The following is a 17,031-nucleotide window of genomic DNA, read 5'->3' as shown; positions in this document are numbered from 1 at the left end:
CAATCCATCGAAATAAAAATGCCAGTTGAAAGGATGTATGTACAAGGATGTTTATTGCAGCACTGTTTATAGAGGGCGGGAGGGAGAAGGAGCAAGAAATAAAATGAATGCCTGTCAGTAGAAGGCTGGGTAAAAAAATGACAGTAATTCCTCACTATGAAATATTATGCTGCCTTTAAAAGAATGAATTAGATCTATTGCGGCTGACTCGGAGAGAATCCCATGAGTGTTGTTGTTTGAATGATAAAGCAATATGCAGGAAGGGTGCCTCATAGGATCCCACTGTGTGAAACCACCCGTTGACCTGTGAATACACACCTGTAAAGTACAAGTGTGTATTTACATGCAAAAGTTATCCGCATGTATAGTTTTGTTTCCATTTGTGGGAACCTGTAGAAATACGCATGTTGTTAATATGGCAGTGAAGGAGATGGGAGAGTGATATATGTCAGCAGGAGGGAGACAATCCAAAGAGAAAAAAGTAGGACTGAGAGAGAGCTGGCATGCCCCACATCATCGCGGTGATGCCCTCTTGCAGGTTATCTCCATGTGGATTTACGTAGAAAGACAAAGGGAAAAGTGAGAGAACGGACCACGCAGAAGAGCATGGCTTGTCCAGAGAAAGAAGAGGAGTGTGGCTGCAACAGTGTGCATGTGGAGACGGGGAAAGAGGGACTGATGTTGGGGGGACAGGTAAAATGGTGGGTGAGATCGGAGGACATGGGGCAGGTCTGGCTAACCATGTGGAGACTCCATTGCAGGCTCTAAGCAGGGAGGTGCTACCATCTCACACATTTCCGGCGCATCTCTGTGAACCACGCAGTGCTGCGTGCTTAATATAAATTAACCCATACTATCCTGAGGGCGTCGCTATTAGTCTTCTCATTTCTCAGATGAAGAAATTGAGGCTCCAAGGGGGAAGCAGTTTTCCCAGGGTCTCTGGGGACTCTAACCCAGGCTTCTAACTCCAGACTCCACGCTCTTTGCAGTATCCATTCAGTTTTGCCTCCACAGCTAAATATAATCCCCATAGCAGAAGGGACAGGCCCAGGTGTGAGCCCAGCAGCCCCCATCAGGACAAAAGACAAAAAAAAAGACAAGAGTTCAGTAGATACCTACTTGTCACCGAGTTGAGGGGAAGGGAGGAGGCAGGTGAACCTCTCCCCACTCAGGGGTGCTGACTACCTGCTGACCAAGACCGTGCCAACGGGCAGAGCTGCGTGCACATCACAAATATGCTGTTCCCTGGCTGTTTGGCTTGGCATGTTCATACCCTGAGCTTCAGTTTCCCCAGAGTTCCTGCAGCTTCATAGGAGAAAGGGTCTGGCACACCATAGGCAATCTTCAAATCAGCAGCTCCAGGGTGTGAAAGCCTCAGAGCTGGAATCAAGACTGTCACCTAGGAGCTGTGTAGCCTTGGGCAAAGCTCTTAACCTCTTGGTACCCTATCTGTGAAATGAAAGCCACAGCAGAACTTCCCACGAGGGCTGGCTGTGGAGATTAAATGACTTCAGCCGATGTGAAGTGTCCCTGGCATACAGGCCATGCTCCGCAAATGTCGTGGGAACTGGATGATCAACAGGATCCCCATCATTAAAGAAAACATGCTGCTGTTAGCCCTTTTTCTCCTCTTCTCTCTACTTCCATGTACCCCATCCCATTCACCAATGAACACAAATTGAGGGCCTGTTCTGTGCCAGACTCTGGGCACGATGCAGAGGTCACAATGGAGAGCACGAGGGACAAGGATCCAATTACTCAGAACTTAGGGCTTATCAGGAAAGACATGAAAAGGTATTTGAGGCAAGGGGGTGAGACCCAAGGGAAGGAGGTTGCGGGAGCCCAGTTAAGGTACCAAGCCTGTCCTGGTCTGGGGACAGGACCCCACCCTGGCTTGTGGAAGCCCCACGTCCACCTGGGAGACAGTGAATTTCAAGCATGTCCTGGAGACGGGTTGCCCTGCTAGTGCACAGTGAGTTACTTGGCTCAGATCACAGACTGCTCACAAACGTGCAAGAGACTCCCACTGATGCTGATGGGGAGATTCAGGTACCCATGGCTGATGAAGTGGAAACTGGCGCCCTGAAGAACCGGCATCAGGGGCCAGTGGGCAGGGTCATCGTCCACCGTCATCAGGTTTGGCCAAAGCAGGACATGGTCCTGGGCTCCATCCTATAGGCATTCAGAACTTGGCTACCCTCCCACCCTCCACGGAGCCGCCTTGGCTGTTTTGGCCATTTCCGTAAGGAGCCGAGTCAGCCACATTTATGGAATTGGTGGTACACTTGGCAGTACATAATAACAAATCACTCGTTATGAAAACTTACCAGAGGAGAGACCCCAGGCCAACCCAACTCAGTCCTTATGATTTCAACAGCCCCATGAAGCCACCATTACACCTGTTTTACAGATGAGCAAACAGAGGCACAGAAAGGTCAGTAACCTGTCCTGAGCTCACATAGCTTGGGATGGAGGGGTGGGTGGAGCCAGAACACTAGAGTCTTGGCCCCACCGCCAGGCTGTCAGTGCCCCCACATCCTGGTCTTTGGATCTATACATTAGTGTAATGTCAATTCCTCCTTTCCTTGCATCCCAGGCCTAGAGAAGGAACTCTGTCAGGCTCAGAACCCTTCGCTACTAAGCCACCCTCGGGTGTGACTAATGCCCCTTGAAGCCTATAGGAAAGAGAAAGTTGGCTCCTGAAAGGCAGGATGGTGGGCTTTGGGACTGCCATTCAATTGAAGAAAGGAGCAAAGGTCACTTCCTCCAGGAAGCTTTCCCTGCTTGTCATTTTCCATGCTGTGTTCTTGTTGCACCATAGACCTTCCTCTATCAATTCACATTAAGTCCTTGGTTCCTGCAATGACATGCTTAGTATTGTTCATCTTTGTATACATCCCAAAAAGCTTGGCACACAGTAGGTGTGTTCAGTGCAAGGCCTTCCTTGACCTGGTCCACCTCCCTTTGCAGCCTGATCTCTGCCAGTTCCTCCAGGCACTTTGGCAAAACGGAATTACCTGTAGCTCCCATAAGTGTATTGTGATTGCAATTAAACAATCAATTGTGTAATCAGTGACTTAACGTCTGCCTCCCAGGCATGTGCGTTCCTGGTGGCAGAGGCTGCACCAGTCTTGTTCAATCATGTGCCTTAACACATAATAGGTGCTCAACAAACTTTTGTTGAGTGAATGTTCACATTCCTTACCTTCACATCTACTGTTCCCGCTGCCTAGAAAACCCTTCCTGGCTTTCTCTGCTCTTGTCTTCCACTCCTCCTTCAAGCCCTTGCTGAATAGCCAGGTGGTGTTACCTGCCCTCTTGTGGTGCCCCCGTGCGCCTCCCTCCACCCCCATCCACCTTATATTGAGCTCCGTTGCAGGTCTCACTCTGCTGATTATTTCTGAGCAGGACCCACATCTTTTTCATTTTTGCATTTAATTCAAGGCACATAACACTCAATAGGAGCTTGATGCGTAGCTAATATTTACTTAGGGCTTACTATAAAGGAGGCACTGTGAGTACTCTTTTATTTCATTTTGTTATCAGAACCGCAACTCGAGGCAAGCGTGCTGCCCCATTTTCCAGACAGGCCAGCTGAGACTTGGGAACGTTTGGCCACTTGCCTGAAGCCACACTGCTAGGAGGCATCAGAACTGGGACTCGATCCCTGGGCTCCCCAGTCTGCCTGTGGTCCAGCCCTGCCATCTCAGCAATGCCTCCTGCTCAGTCTGCCTGAAATCTGCATGGACAGCAGTATCCTCCATTTTCTTCCCTACTTGTCACCTCTCTGGGTTCCACCTTGTCCAGGAACCTCTGAAGTGCCCCCCCTAATCCTCTCAGAAACCTCCAGCACCTTCTCCAGAATATACCATTGGCATCTCTGTGCAGAGTTTCAGGCCAACTCTCCCAAGATGTTCCAACCAGGCGGTCCCCATTTCCTTCCTCCTCTTGCCTGCTTGAGCTTCTGTGTTGCTCCCTACTGACCCAGGGGTTTTACCATGCAGTCCACACCTATGTGGTAAGCACCTACTATGTGCCAGACCCCACGTGAGAGGCAGGGAATGTAATAGCAACACAACCAAGCTCCTACCTTTATACTATAAATAAGAAAATAAATGCATATTCGAGGTGAGAGGCACCGCAAAGGGTTACAAAGAGAAATTAAACAGGTAAAGAATGAGGATGAGGGAAGGGGGCAGGTGGGCTTTTATATCGGGTGGTCAGTTGAGCATACTGTTGTGGAAATAAAGGATTGAATCGGCTGCCAGGAGATGAGCATCCCAGGTAGGGGAGCTGTAATGCAAAGGTCCTGGGGTAGGCGTGGGGCCGTAGGATCCAGAATAGGAGTCTGGTTTGGCTGGAGGAGACGGAGGTAGGAAAGGAGAGGGTGAAATAGGAGAGGCTCTGTGGAGGCCCAGCCTGATCACGTAGAATATTCAAGACTCATACTCTCCTCTCCCAAACTTACTCGCCCAAGTGCACTCCCTTCATCTCACTTTCTCCATCAATGGTTGGATTCCTGCTCCCCTAAAAGTCACTGAAATCACCTTTTCTCTCTGCCCTTCTGCCCCTTAACATTCTGTTTCTTGCTTCTCCTCTGCATCCTTATGTGTCTTCTTTATTTTTTTAACTCTGTAACTTTCTTATTAATTTTCTATCATAATTTTCTTTGCTGTAGCTCAGTTCCTGATGAAATCCCACACCAGCCCCAGAGGTGGGGGGGGGACGACACTGGGTGGGGAAACATCAGACTGATTCAGACCTCAGACTGAGGGTTGAAATCCCGGTGGGAAAGCTACTTCTCGGTGGGAATTCTTGTCATGAGCACCACTATAGATGGATTTTTCAGGCTCAGAACTAACCACACACCCTGTTTCTGAGCTGGGCCAGCCCTGCTCCACTCTCCCAGACCCTCTGACAACAGACACTCGGGGCTCCCTGAGGTTTCCTCGGCTGCTCTCAGCTCTGCCAGAAGTAAAACCTGCCCTGTCTCCTAGTATCTCCTTTCCTCCTCATCCCAGAGCCTGAGAGCCCCGTCTGGGCCTCTCTGCAGCGGATGCTCCAGCATAGGGCTGAGCAGCCTTGCAGGTGGGAAGCCTCTGGTGATTCACGGCGGGCTGGATTTGCGATCGAGGGAGCAGAGCCGTCCAGGGAGGAGCAGCCTGGAAGCCAAGTCAGTGCTGACCTCCCACGTCTGACTCCGGAACTGCCTCACCCGCTGTCCGCTCCCAGTCCTCTCAAAGCAGCTGGGGGCCCGCTTCCACCTTTCCCAGCTGCACGCCCCATCCCCACCCCCACCCACACCTGCCAAGCACCAGGGGCTTTTAAAGACCTGTTCCTACTATTTTCCAAATGCATATGTGTTACTTAATCCCCTTAACCATAACCTTAATCTCATTCACTCAAAAACCATTCATTGAGCACCTACACTATCCCAGGCACTTTCTAGGCACTAGGGATGCCGCAAGGAACAAGACAGGTGTGCGCTGACGTCCTGAGTGAGGTGGGTGTGTAGGGAGAGATCTCAGATAATAAACAAGGGAACACCAAGTTGCAATAAGTACTGTGATGAAAACAAAACAGGTCAATGTCATAGAGACTGACATTTTAAATTGTGTGACCAGCAGTGCCTCTCTGGGGGTGATACTTCAGCTAAGACCTGAGTGATAAGCTAGACATCCAGGATTCAGGGTGGACAGCACCCCAACAGAGGGAGCAGCAAGGGTAAAGAACTTCAGGTAGGGACAAACAGACGAGGAAGCTCAGAGCGGTTAGATCACAGTCCAATGTCACACAGAGAGTCAGCAGCAGAGCTGGGATTCAAAGCCAGGTCCTTCTGGCTCCACGGCCTGCTCTCTTTCCATTTCATAGCTTCTGTCTGGACAAGGACATGGATGCCAAAGGATGTCTCACCACCCCACACACAGCATTCTCTCTGGATTCAGCCCCAACCGCCTCCCTGAGGTTCCTGATCCTGCTTCAAGTCTGTTTGCGAGGCCCTCCTCTCTTCCTTGACCAGTTGTGATCTTTTCTCCTGGCATTTGATGGTAAGCTTGTCACCAAAGCCATCTGAGACACTCCAAGACAGAAAAAAATATTTTCTGCCTGGACTTCCATAGCATATGTCTTCATTTTGTTCATTCATTCATCAAATATGTCCTGTGGACCTACTATATGCCATTCATGAAACAGAAATCCCAAATCCAGAGAGATTTGCCACAAGAGGAGAAGCTTGGAGCTCGGGGGCACGCAGAGGGGAATGCCAGACACCCCAGATCTTCCTGGGCCTGGGTTGCACTGTCTTGGAATTAACTGACTTCTTACTAATCTCCCTGATTACAGTATTTCAATCTTAACTGCCTCCATACCACCTGAGCACGTTGCCAGACCCAGAGCAGGCATGCCTTTGGGTTTTGATATCAATAAAGTAATTTGTTTTTATCAAGCACCTGCTGTGTGCTAGGCACTACTCTAAGTGTTGGAAATACGGCAAGAACACAGCAGACCCAGATCCCTGCCTTCATGAGGCTTAATTCAAGTAGCGATAGAATGTCACTGAATGGATGGTTCTCATGTCCAATTACTTAGTGGACATGCTGAGGAGAGATAGAAAGAGAACAGAGAGGAGGCAATAGCATGGAACAACACTGTGCACATGACCAAAGCAGAATTCTCCATTTTCCCTGTTTCATGCAGCCCCTATGCTCCAATCTGCCTCTTCCTCAGAGCAACGCATCTCAGTCACGGACACCAATATTTATCAATTTTCTCCGCAATATTCCCTAATTCCTCCACTTCTTTCCATCCCCGTCGCCACATGCTGGTCCAGGCCACCGTTGTCTCTCACTTAGAGTCCAGTAATAGCTGCCTTACGGTCTCTCTGCCTCTAGGTTTGGTTCTCACACTTCTTATCCCACCAGCCTCCTCCAGGTGGCTTCTTCTGCTTCAGCCTCCTTCCTCTGGCCTCCAGGCTCTTAGCCTAAAACATTTCCCATCATTGTCTTTAGATCAGACATACTTAGCACGTATTCCCTAAAACCAGCCAATCCTCTTTTCCCATGCATGCACACTTCTGCACTTTTGCACGTGCTGTTCCCTCAGCCTGGAATGCCCCTTCTCTTCTCAGCTCTCCTCCGTCCTCCCATTCCCATCTTAGCCTAGCTGACTCTGAGTTAATCTCAGTTTAAATGTCCTATCCTCCGAGAGGATGTCCCTCACCCCCTAGGTTGGGTTTAGTCTCCTTTTCTGTGGCCCCATAGCATCCCTCACCTAACATTCTCCTCAGCTCAGCATGGTTATTCCTCACCTGTCTGCTCCTTCTGCTTGTCTTCAGGCCCTTGGAAGAAGGGACCACATGTCTCCTGCTCAACATCCCCAGGAAACCTATTCTGTGTACCTGACACATAGTAGGTGCTTGATTTGTTAAAAGAATGGATGAACAAATGAATTTAAACTGTGAGACTTGGATTTCATAAAACTTGAAGCAAAATGTTCAAATCTCTGCTGTTTCACTTAACTTGATATATGACCTTGGGACTTGGTTTATAGCCTCTCCAAACCTCTGTTCCCCTATAGGAAAAGATAGTAATATGCAGGATTGTTAGAATGATAAGTGTGAAAATCTGTGTGAAAACAACTTGCATCTAGAAGTTACTCCCTAAATGCTTGCCAAATCTGTGGATGAGAAGCAAATAGCTTTGGTGTGATACTCTCATTCAGAAAGGTCATATCTTGAGTCAAGGCACAGTGGTTAAGATATAGTCTCTTTGATGAGCTGCTGAACTAGACTCAACTCTTCCACCCACTCCCTATCATTCAGAATCTTAGGCCAGCTATTCAAACCATTATGTGACTCAGTTTCCTCATCTGTAGAATGTTTCCTTCCTCCACAGGATTGTTGTGGGACTCAGCTTAGATCGGTGCCTGTTGTCATTACTTTTAACACATAACACTGACAACCACACTGCAAGGCACCTGCCAGTGGTCCTCCTTAACAGATAAAGAGAGATTTCTAGAGAGGTGAAGTGACTGCCCAAGGTCATACAATGAGGAAAAGGCAGCCTTGTGCTTCAAGGCCGGGTCTGCTGCACCCAAATCCCATATTATTTCCACTCCATCAAAAAGGGAGCTCAAAATAGGCCTGTGGCATTTCAGCTAATTTCCTCTAAGCCCTTACCAAGTCACCAACCACAGGCACACAAAGCTGCTTCCCTAAGAGCATCCATTCAGCAATTGCTAAGTATGTGTGCCTGGTGGATCCAAACCGTCTAATGGGGTTTGCACCAAACCAGCCTGGTCTGCAGAAACCTCAGGAGAGAGCTAGGTTAAGATGAGGGAAATGGAGTGGTACATAAGTTAGATGGAAGAAGAATTTGGAGACCAATCTGGATTTAAATGGGGGGAGGAGAAATGCAAGGCAAGCCACGTTAATTGAGTGCCTACTATGTACCAGATACACCACTTAAACCTCACTATAATCACTCAGCCCTTATTTATCAAGCATCTATTATGTATCAAGCCCTGCACTAGGTCCCAAAGACATAATGGTGAACAAGACACAGCTATTGACCTCAAAGGGCTCACAAGTCAGTGTGAAGCTGACACATGCATGAAATAAAGTGCTACAGATGGGATGGTAGAGTCGGAGCAGGGCGCAGTCCTGCTGAAAAGCAGGGAGTACCAGGGAACAACTTCAGAAAGGAAGAGGCAAAACTAATGTGCTCATTTTACATATGGTGAAACTGAGGCTCTGGGAAGCTGGCTTGTTTAAATCGCACAGAGGCAGGCTGTTCCCCCAGGCCTGCTGTGTCTCCAGAAGTGTCTGTTCTCTCCACACCATCTGCCTAAAGCTGTTACATCCCCTCCATCAGCCCCTTTCCTTTTCTCAATTATTATCTGGCTAGAAGATTAATCAAATGCTGCTAAAGCTGCAGCCACTGTCCGTGGCTAAGATGTTAGCAGGTTCTGTGGACAAACAGAGGCTTCTGAGCCTCTGTTACTGAGCAGAAGATTCAGGGGTTGGTCAGAAAGGGATGGGGGGAAGGAATAAGAGGAAGGGCTCTATCTCTAGTCTGAAGGGACTTCTTGGACAAGTCAAAGGCAACCAAGGTGACAGGAGTAAGTGAGAGCAAACTTCTCAGGCTCATGTGGCTGCACCCAAAGCTCTCTTCACTGCCCCCAAAAGGTCCAGCCCATCTAAGAGGCCTTCTTGCTGGCCCCTCACTTTTTCCTCAAAGATGGAAGCCAAGAAAATCACTCACCTGAACCACTCACTGAACTTGCTATTTTCCTTGGTGAATGAGATCAGCAGATCAGTACCTCTTCCATCCCAATTCCCACCCATATCCTCAAAGGACATGAAACCAAACCAGAGCAATCCTCAATCTGCAAATGTAGCTCTTGCTATACCCTAAAGGTACTTTAGCAGAGTTTGCTGAAGCCTTAGTCCTGTTCTCCAGACACCAGGACCCTCTCCCAGGTGCCAGGAGCACAGCATTTACCCCTCATAGGAGTCCTTCCCTTCTGAGAAGTGAATACAGAGTAAGAGAAGGAAGTTTTATATAGAGTGGAGAGATAGGTAGTTTTTCTACATCAAAAAGGAAAAATGCACCAGCTGTATCTGCAGACCAACTCTGGGCTAAGGGAAAGAAGTTAGCAACACCAAAGAAAGTTTGTTTTGAATTCAGTCATCTTTCATATGCTCTTTGATAATCACCAAATCACTGAGAAATTGTCAAGCAAATGATCTCCAGACAAAAATGGAAGGGAGAAGAAATTATAGAATATTTGAGCTATGAAATTGAAACATCTCTAACCCCCAATTGACCCATCAGACTCACACCTCTCTCTAGGCTCCTCCCCACCAAAATTAAAAACAGTGCACCTACATCATGCCTCATGTGCTCTCCCCACCTAACTATGAAACTGATCAGAGAGAAATACAATCAGTAGCAGAAGGAATCTAATGGACTTCTTTTTCCAGGGGTCACATTATCGAAAATTTGCACAAATAGAAACAAGAGATGACGCTTTAATTAGCCCAGGATAACGATTCTGCTGAAGAGGGGAAGGTTGCGATGTGTCTCAGTATTCACAGCAGGGAGATTCTTATCTCTTCCAATCCAGTTTACAAATGACATGGGAAACTTAAAAGGACTCACGTTTCACCCAGTTCCCCGGCAAACATATTTATCGTTGAGATGAAATCATTGCCCGAGCTCCAACTGCCAGCCAGTCACCCTTTTGCACACTTTTCCATGAATAATCTTTCCAAAATGTCTCCTTGTAGGAGGAAGATTCAGAATTTCACGGAAAACTACAGAGAAACACACACAGTGCACTACACACCCCTTGTTAGCCAGAAAGAGACAAAGAGATGAGAGAGGAACGACCAAAGGGAGACAGAGCTAACAAAATAAAACAAATCCTCCAAACAGCAAAGTGAAAATGATTTAAAAGACACATAGAGACGGTATCTGTAATTACCCATCCAGGCTATATTTTCACGGCTTCCAGGCAAAGAAACGGCTGGTTGAAGTTTTGTGCCCGTCTAATTGTGATGGGAGGGTTGTATTTGAAGCTCTGGGCACGTAGAGATGGAATGAGAAGGAGGCTGAGCTGGAAGAAACACCGAGGGGGGAGGGATGGGGAGCGAGTGTGAGAGAGGGAGAGGGAGCGGAGCTATCTCTAGCTACGCCTTCCTCTAAGCTCCGGGAGCCCAGAAGAGCGCTCATTTTAGGATTTGGGAGAGGGGTAAAAAGAGGAAAGGCAGCCCGTGCTCCGCCCTGGCCTTGCTGTCCCCGAAGGGAGGGAGGACTCTGGCCCGCGCCCCCCTCCTGGCGGGCCGCCCCGGGAGCCGGGGAGCGCGCGAAGCGGGCGGCGCAGGGAGCTGTCCAGTTCAGCACCACCCGGTAATGCAGTAGGTGGGAGCGCCTCCGCCGGGGGCCGAGCCGGCAGGGAGTGGGGGGGGGCAGGCGGGCGGCCCATCCTGCAGCAAGACGCCGGCTCCCTTGTTTCCAGGAGCTTTGCAGATAGGGGGAGGGAAACCCGCCTCGATTCTCCGGGAGAAACCCCCTCCCTCCCCCACTTCGCCAACACTACCACAGCCACCAACAACAATAACCGCCGCCGCTGCTCGTCCTGCCGCCGCCGCCGCCGCCGCCGCCGCGCCTGCCCGCCCTGCTGCCACCGCTGCCGCTGCCGGGGCAAAACCATGGAAGGCGAGACCCCCGCACCTGTTCAACTGACATCAAGGGCTTACAGAATACTGGGAAGTCTGGTCTGAAACGAAAGCGCCAGAGACCTCCCAAGGAAGAGAACTGGCGGAGCAAAGGATTTTCATGGCGCAGGCCGCAGAGCCGAGAGCGAAGACGGAAGGTTGCATCTCGGCTTTTACAATCTCTAACTGTCTAGGTCCCGACCATGAGAGATTGTGTTGAGAATGCGGCTGTTCCCTGGTTCACTGTGGAAGCCATCTCCAAATTAGCTATCACATATGGAAACTGGAGACCAGAATTTTAGGAAAAGAGATTAAGGCATCTCACTTGGGGGGGTGGGGGGGTGTCTTTTTATTTTTTCCTTTTTTTTTAAATCACTGCAGCTGGAACAGTTTCTGATCTCAAAAGGCAAGCCTCTCTTCCCGTGTGATCTTTATAATTTACACTCTTTTCCGTGAGCTTTCTTACCTCCTTTTTTTATATCTCTCCATATTCTCTATTCACACATATAGCCATTATATTAGTAGTGGAATTATTTTTATTTTTATTTTTTTGCTTTAGTACTCGCACCCTCACACACACTCTCCCGAGAACCAGAAGTCGGTTGGGTGTTTATATAATGAAGAATTATGGGGCTGTTTGATCGAGGTGTTCAAATGCTTTTAACCACCGTTGGTGCTTTCGCTGCCTTCAGTCTGATGACCATAGCTGTGGGAACCGACTATTGGCTCTACTCCAGAGGGGTTTGCAAGACCAAAAGTGTCAGTGAGAATGAAACCAGCAAAAAGAACGAGGAAGTTATGACCCATTCTGGATTATGGAGAACCTGCTGCCTGGAAGGTATTTGATTTCCCATCTCCTCCCCTTCTCCACCCCCCTCCCCTTCTCACTCCCCCTCCCCACCCTCCTCCAAATAAGTCCCCCTTACATTCCACCATTTTCTTACTTCACTCCTTCCACCACAGATCAAGGCTGGTTGGGTTAGTTTCAGAAGAAAGAAAATCAATAAGCAAAAACCATACTCAACTCTCAAGCCTCTACCACCCCCCTTCCCCCAAACCTCTTCATTGGAATAATCTCTGATATGATCAAGACAACAAGAGATTGTCTTTAAAAGTCAAATGTGCTCCACCTGCTTTGGAATCATTAGGATTTGCCTTTTGAAGTAGCATTGCCATCTATGAGGGGGTAAAAAATAATTGCATCTCTCAACTCTGCTTCTCTTTTCATAATGAAGAATTCCAAAATGCTCTCCCTATTCCCTCCTCCTCCCTTTACTCCCCAGAAGTCCCAGACACAGCATCATCTGCAAATCTCCTTTTAAAAAAATCTGTTGTTTCTAAGAAACCTTATTTGGTAAATCCTAATTATTCCAGGATCGCAAGTTGAGTTCAAGAGCATTTCGTAATGTCTATGAGCCACACATATCATTCGTTCGAGGCGACCGGCTGCGTCTGTGTATGTGTGTTTTAACGTTTACAAAGTCTAAAAATACGTACGTCTCTCACAGGAAACAAGCCCAAGTTCTAATAAACAGCAATTCACTGGCAGGTTAGGCTGAGAACCAGTTCACTTCCACGCAGAGTGACATGTCTGTTATCCAGAAGAGAGTAGAGTCAGCACTGCAGCCAGCTTGGGAATCAGACATTGTGCAGGGAGACCGGGAGGGAGGCGAGGGCTTGGGAGGCTGAGGGAGGACAGGGGGGAGCAGTGGGGCGGGGGTGTCAGCTGTTTGCCTTGATCTTGCAGGATCATTGGGACATGTGTGCCTGTGCATGTGCTGTAGGCAAAGAGGTCCCCACAGTGTAAAGGCTGGGAGATCAGGGTACAGATGAAAGCATGTGCTTCTGAAACACATTAATAAGCACAGGGGAAGAAGAAAAACAACTCCTGCACGTCATACAACCTGCATTTAGCAACAGACTTTAATATGAGGGACTGCATTTGAGAGACTATGTCTGTGTGTACAAGCCACAGCCACCCATAGAAAGACGCACAGATTTACATGTTTCTGAGTGGAAAGGAAAGCTTATGTTCTATGCTTCTGATATGAACCAATACGGAGGCCGTTTGAGGCAGCATCGGGGAACGGGGACTGCAGGATTGTTTGTTAAGCTCAACATGGGATGGTGATGCAGGGAGTTGAAGCCAGGAGATGGAGAAGAAGAGAGGGAAACAGAAGGAAGACGATGGGAGAAGGAGGACTGATGTGGCCCCAGGGTCTAACCCAAACTGAGCAAAAGCCACTCTTTGGGAAATGGTTACGTCTGGGAAACGGCAACAATTCCGTGCCCCCGCTCCCAACATTCTTGGTGCAAATGGTTGAGTGATGGCTGAACATGTTTTGAATAGCTAAGTGACTTCATTGAGCGATGGTCTATTTGACGCATACTGCATTTGGTGCCCTTTCTCAATCCAAACTGCTGCCTTGAACATAGTCTGCAGAGGAGCTCTAGGCTGAATACTATATGCTCTTCCCCAGCCAGAGAATCAATATCGGGAAATTAATAGGCACTGTTTTAAACATACCGCTCCTTTAAAAAATGAAGAGCCTTTCATGCAGCTTGTCATTCACAGTGGAAAGACTTCCATTTAATTAAACATTGATGGCAGACTTTTATTCCAAAAGAGAAGAAAAGCAAAGTGAATGAGGATCGCTATAGGGAAATGATCATAGTAGCAATTTACCTTCCTCGGATTTTAGTTAGACAGATGGAGATAGGCAGCCAAGAGATTAGAGGAAAGACAGGACATGGTTTTAGGAGAAATATTCCCAGAAATTGGTGAGTTGGTATAAATTACTTTCTTATCAGGGTTTTATTTGCAAAGTCTTAATACTGTGATCTTTTAAACATTTTATAATTCCCGGAAGGCAAGAGGACTAGAGGTAGCTTTGGATCACTTGTGCATTAAAAGTCTTAAGTATGTTCATTAAAATTTTGCTTGGCATCCACATTCCCAAATGTGCTGCCCACCCCATTCACCTCTCTCTCCAAGTCGCAACCCCAACTCTTGCTCCCTGAATCATCCCTAAAAGGGTTGGAATTGCAGCACTTCCCAAGAATTGTGTGATGTGCACGGGAGCCCTGCGTTTGGCTCCTCTCCCCAGGATTGGGCCCTCCAGGCAATGGGGAAGCAGAGGGGGCGAGGGGGCCGGACCAGCTTCCCTTCAGAATTGCTATTCCTTTTCCACTTGCAGCCAAGGCCCAGGTAGGAAGGGTGGGTATTCAGGGCCCCAGTTCAATCTGACCTTTAATTTCCAAAGCCTCTGTCTATATGGGGTTTTATAGGCCTGGGACCCCTTTAGGAGATTGGGCCTTCATCACTTAGGAAGTGGTTTGAAGGTTTTAAGCCACACATTTTCAAAGACTTGCCCTGATTTCCAAAGACTACAAGTGCCCTAATTCCCAAAGGTTGGCGTAGATGGTTCTTGTGGGGCGTTTGTGTGCTGGCTTTTTCGAGCATTCAGAATAGGGTCGGCTTTTATAGAAATCAAGTTGTCAGGATCCCCCAAACTATGTATTTTTTGTGAAAAATTAGACTTTCACAGAAGTTCCCCCACTACCTGTTTCTTGTGTTCCCTCCCTGTACCCAAAAAGTTGTGAACAGATTTCAAATCTTCTCCCCAGGATGCTCCTAATGACTCCAGGTGAAAAACAGCCCTGTCTTCTTATGATCTCTTTGGCTCTCGGGGTTGCATTAGGGCTTTTTGTATCCTGAGATGATTTTTTTCATTCACTTCTTGATAAAAATTAAGAATCAGAAAATATTTCCTTGCCTCTCTGGCTGCTTCCTTTGGAATGAATTCATCTGCTGAGGAATGAGCAGGGACAGGACCACCTGTTAGTGGGAGACACAGCAGGGAGGGGAGAGGAATCAGGAAGAAACCACAACATTTTTCCCCCTCTGCAGAGTAAACAGCAGTAGTGTCTCTGTGTGTGAACTTGAAACTCCTAGCAAACGAGTGACCTTAATGGGATTTGAGGGGGTGGGAGATGGTCTGCACATGGATGGATACAGGGAGGTGGAGAGCGATAGGAGAAGTTCTCAAACTTTTCAGGAAAGCTGCTTTAAGAGCCTCCAAATGGAAAGATGAATTGGCTCTTTCAGGGAAGAGTTCAATAAAATCTTCAACAGGAACACTAAAACGGCTTTCCCAAGCATGATGTCTCTGGGTCACGCACTGGCTTGCTGCTCAGGATATTAACCTCTGTTGTCACCAAAAGGAATCATTGTCTCCAGGGGCAGCAAAAAATTCACTCTTTGTGTTTATTCTCTCCTGCCCTCTCCTGCCCACTGTCTGGGCTCCATGCCTCCCCCAGAGGATTCCCAGCCCTGCAGGGGAGGAGCCAGCAGCAGTACAACATGGTCCATAGCAGAAACGCAGCCTCCTCTCTCCCTCTCTCACACCCTTCCTCGCTGTGAGGCAGAGCAGTCATCTTTCTCTGTCTAGACTGTTCAAGTCCTTCTGTAGAATTCCTAAGCTCCTCTGCCTTCCTGGCTTCTCCTCTCTTCCCCTCCACATGCTGCTTACTCACAGTGGCTCTGCCATCCGTTCTCCAACCCTATTCTCTTTAACTCAGAAGTGTCTCAATCTTCCTGAACTATCTTTCCCAAGTTCCCAATTGCAAAGCCTTTGCTTGGCCCGCAAGGTGGCGAGTGCACCATGCTGGGTTCAGCCACGGCTCTCTTGTTCTGCAGAAGGAAATCTTTTATTTTAGGAATGCCCACTGCCTTTCCCAGACACTCTTTCCTTTAAGTGTGGATAAGCTGAGTTTGGAAGTTATTAATGGACCTTCATACCGTGTACATATCTCTCCATAATCTCCAAGATAATTTGACTCTCTTTAGGTACGTTACATACAGTAGGTGCATAAAAAATGTTAATCAATTGGATGATTCAGAAATTCTTAAAATGATTGAAATGAATTCAAAGATCATAAGGACATGTGGCAACCAAGTAATCCAGAGACAGAGAGAAAGGGATGAGGAAGTCAGGATGATTTATTTGTTCTTCCTGGAACTTCTCTTTTAAAAGAATAATAATGAGTCATGAATTCAGTATTACAAAATAAGAGAATTCAAAAGGAGTCAGTTAGTGGGTTGCCCAGCTCCTCATTAGCTAAAGAAAAATTATCAGTACATTCAGCCTCTACAGGGAAGGAAAAAAATAACCCATTGATTTTCTTCCCTCTTCAGCTTTTATAGTATGCCAAAGTCTAGTTTGATCTTAATACTCATCAGAACAGACACTTCGGGCAGAGAGCAGGCATCATGGACCATCCCTGTTTAGCTTCCCTGAAACCTTCCCCAGAATTGTTCACTAAACCTCCCCACCAAGTTCCCAGGACCTCGAGAAATTTGCCCAGGATCTTAGGTTCTGATCAGCAGTTTTCCAGAGAGCCAGGCCCCACATTCCTAACCCTTCTCACCTTATAGGACAAAGCTGACTCCTTTACTGAGGAACCAGCCCTGCAAGCCATAGCCCATTCGTATTGCCCTCCTGCCCCTCCCTTGATAGGTAAGCAGACTGGGGCACCAGGTGTGATGCCAAGGCCACATGGGCAGAAGGTGGCAGAGCCAGAACTTGAATCCAGGCCTCTTATTCTACCCTGCCAACTTCCAGAAGGCTCTACGCACAGACTCTGGTCTTCTGCGGTCTTGTGTTCATATTCACTGCCAGCATGGATTCTATTCTGTCTGCGATCTCACTGAATGTCCCCACTGAGCGCCCAGCCCAAGCATACCCGGACACCTGAGTTCTGACCCACCTGACTCCCCAGCCTGCCACTCCCTCCAGCCACCCACATCTTTC

Source organism: Camelus ferus, chromosome 12 (assembly GCF_009834535.1).
Source record: "Camelus ferus isolate YT-003-E chromosome 12, BCGSAC_Cfer_1.0, whole genome shotgun sequence".
Taxonomy (NCBI): domain Eukaryota; kingdom Metazoa; phylum Chordata; class Mammalia; order Artiodactyla; family Camelidae; genus Camelus; species Camelus ferus.
The sequence above is the reverse complement of the archived record's forward strand: the minus strand, read 5'-3'. Positions refer to the sequence as shown.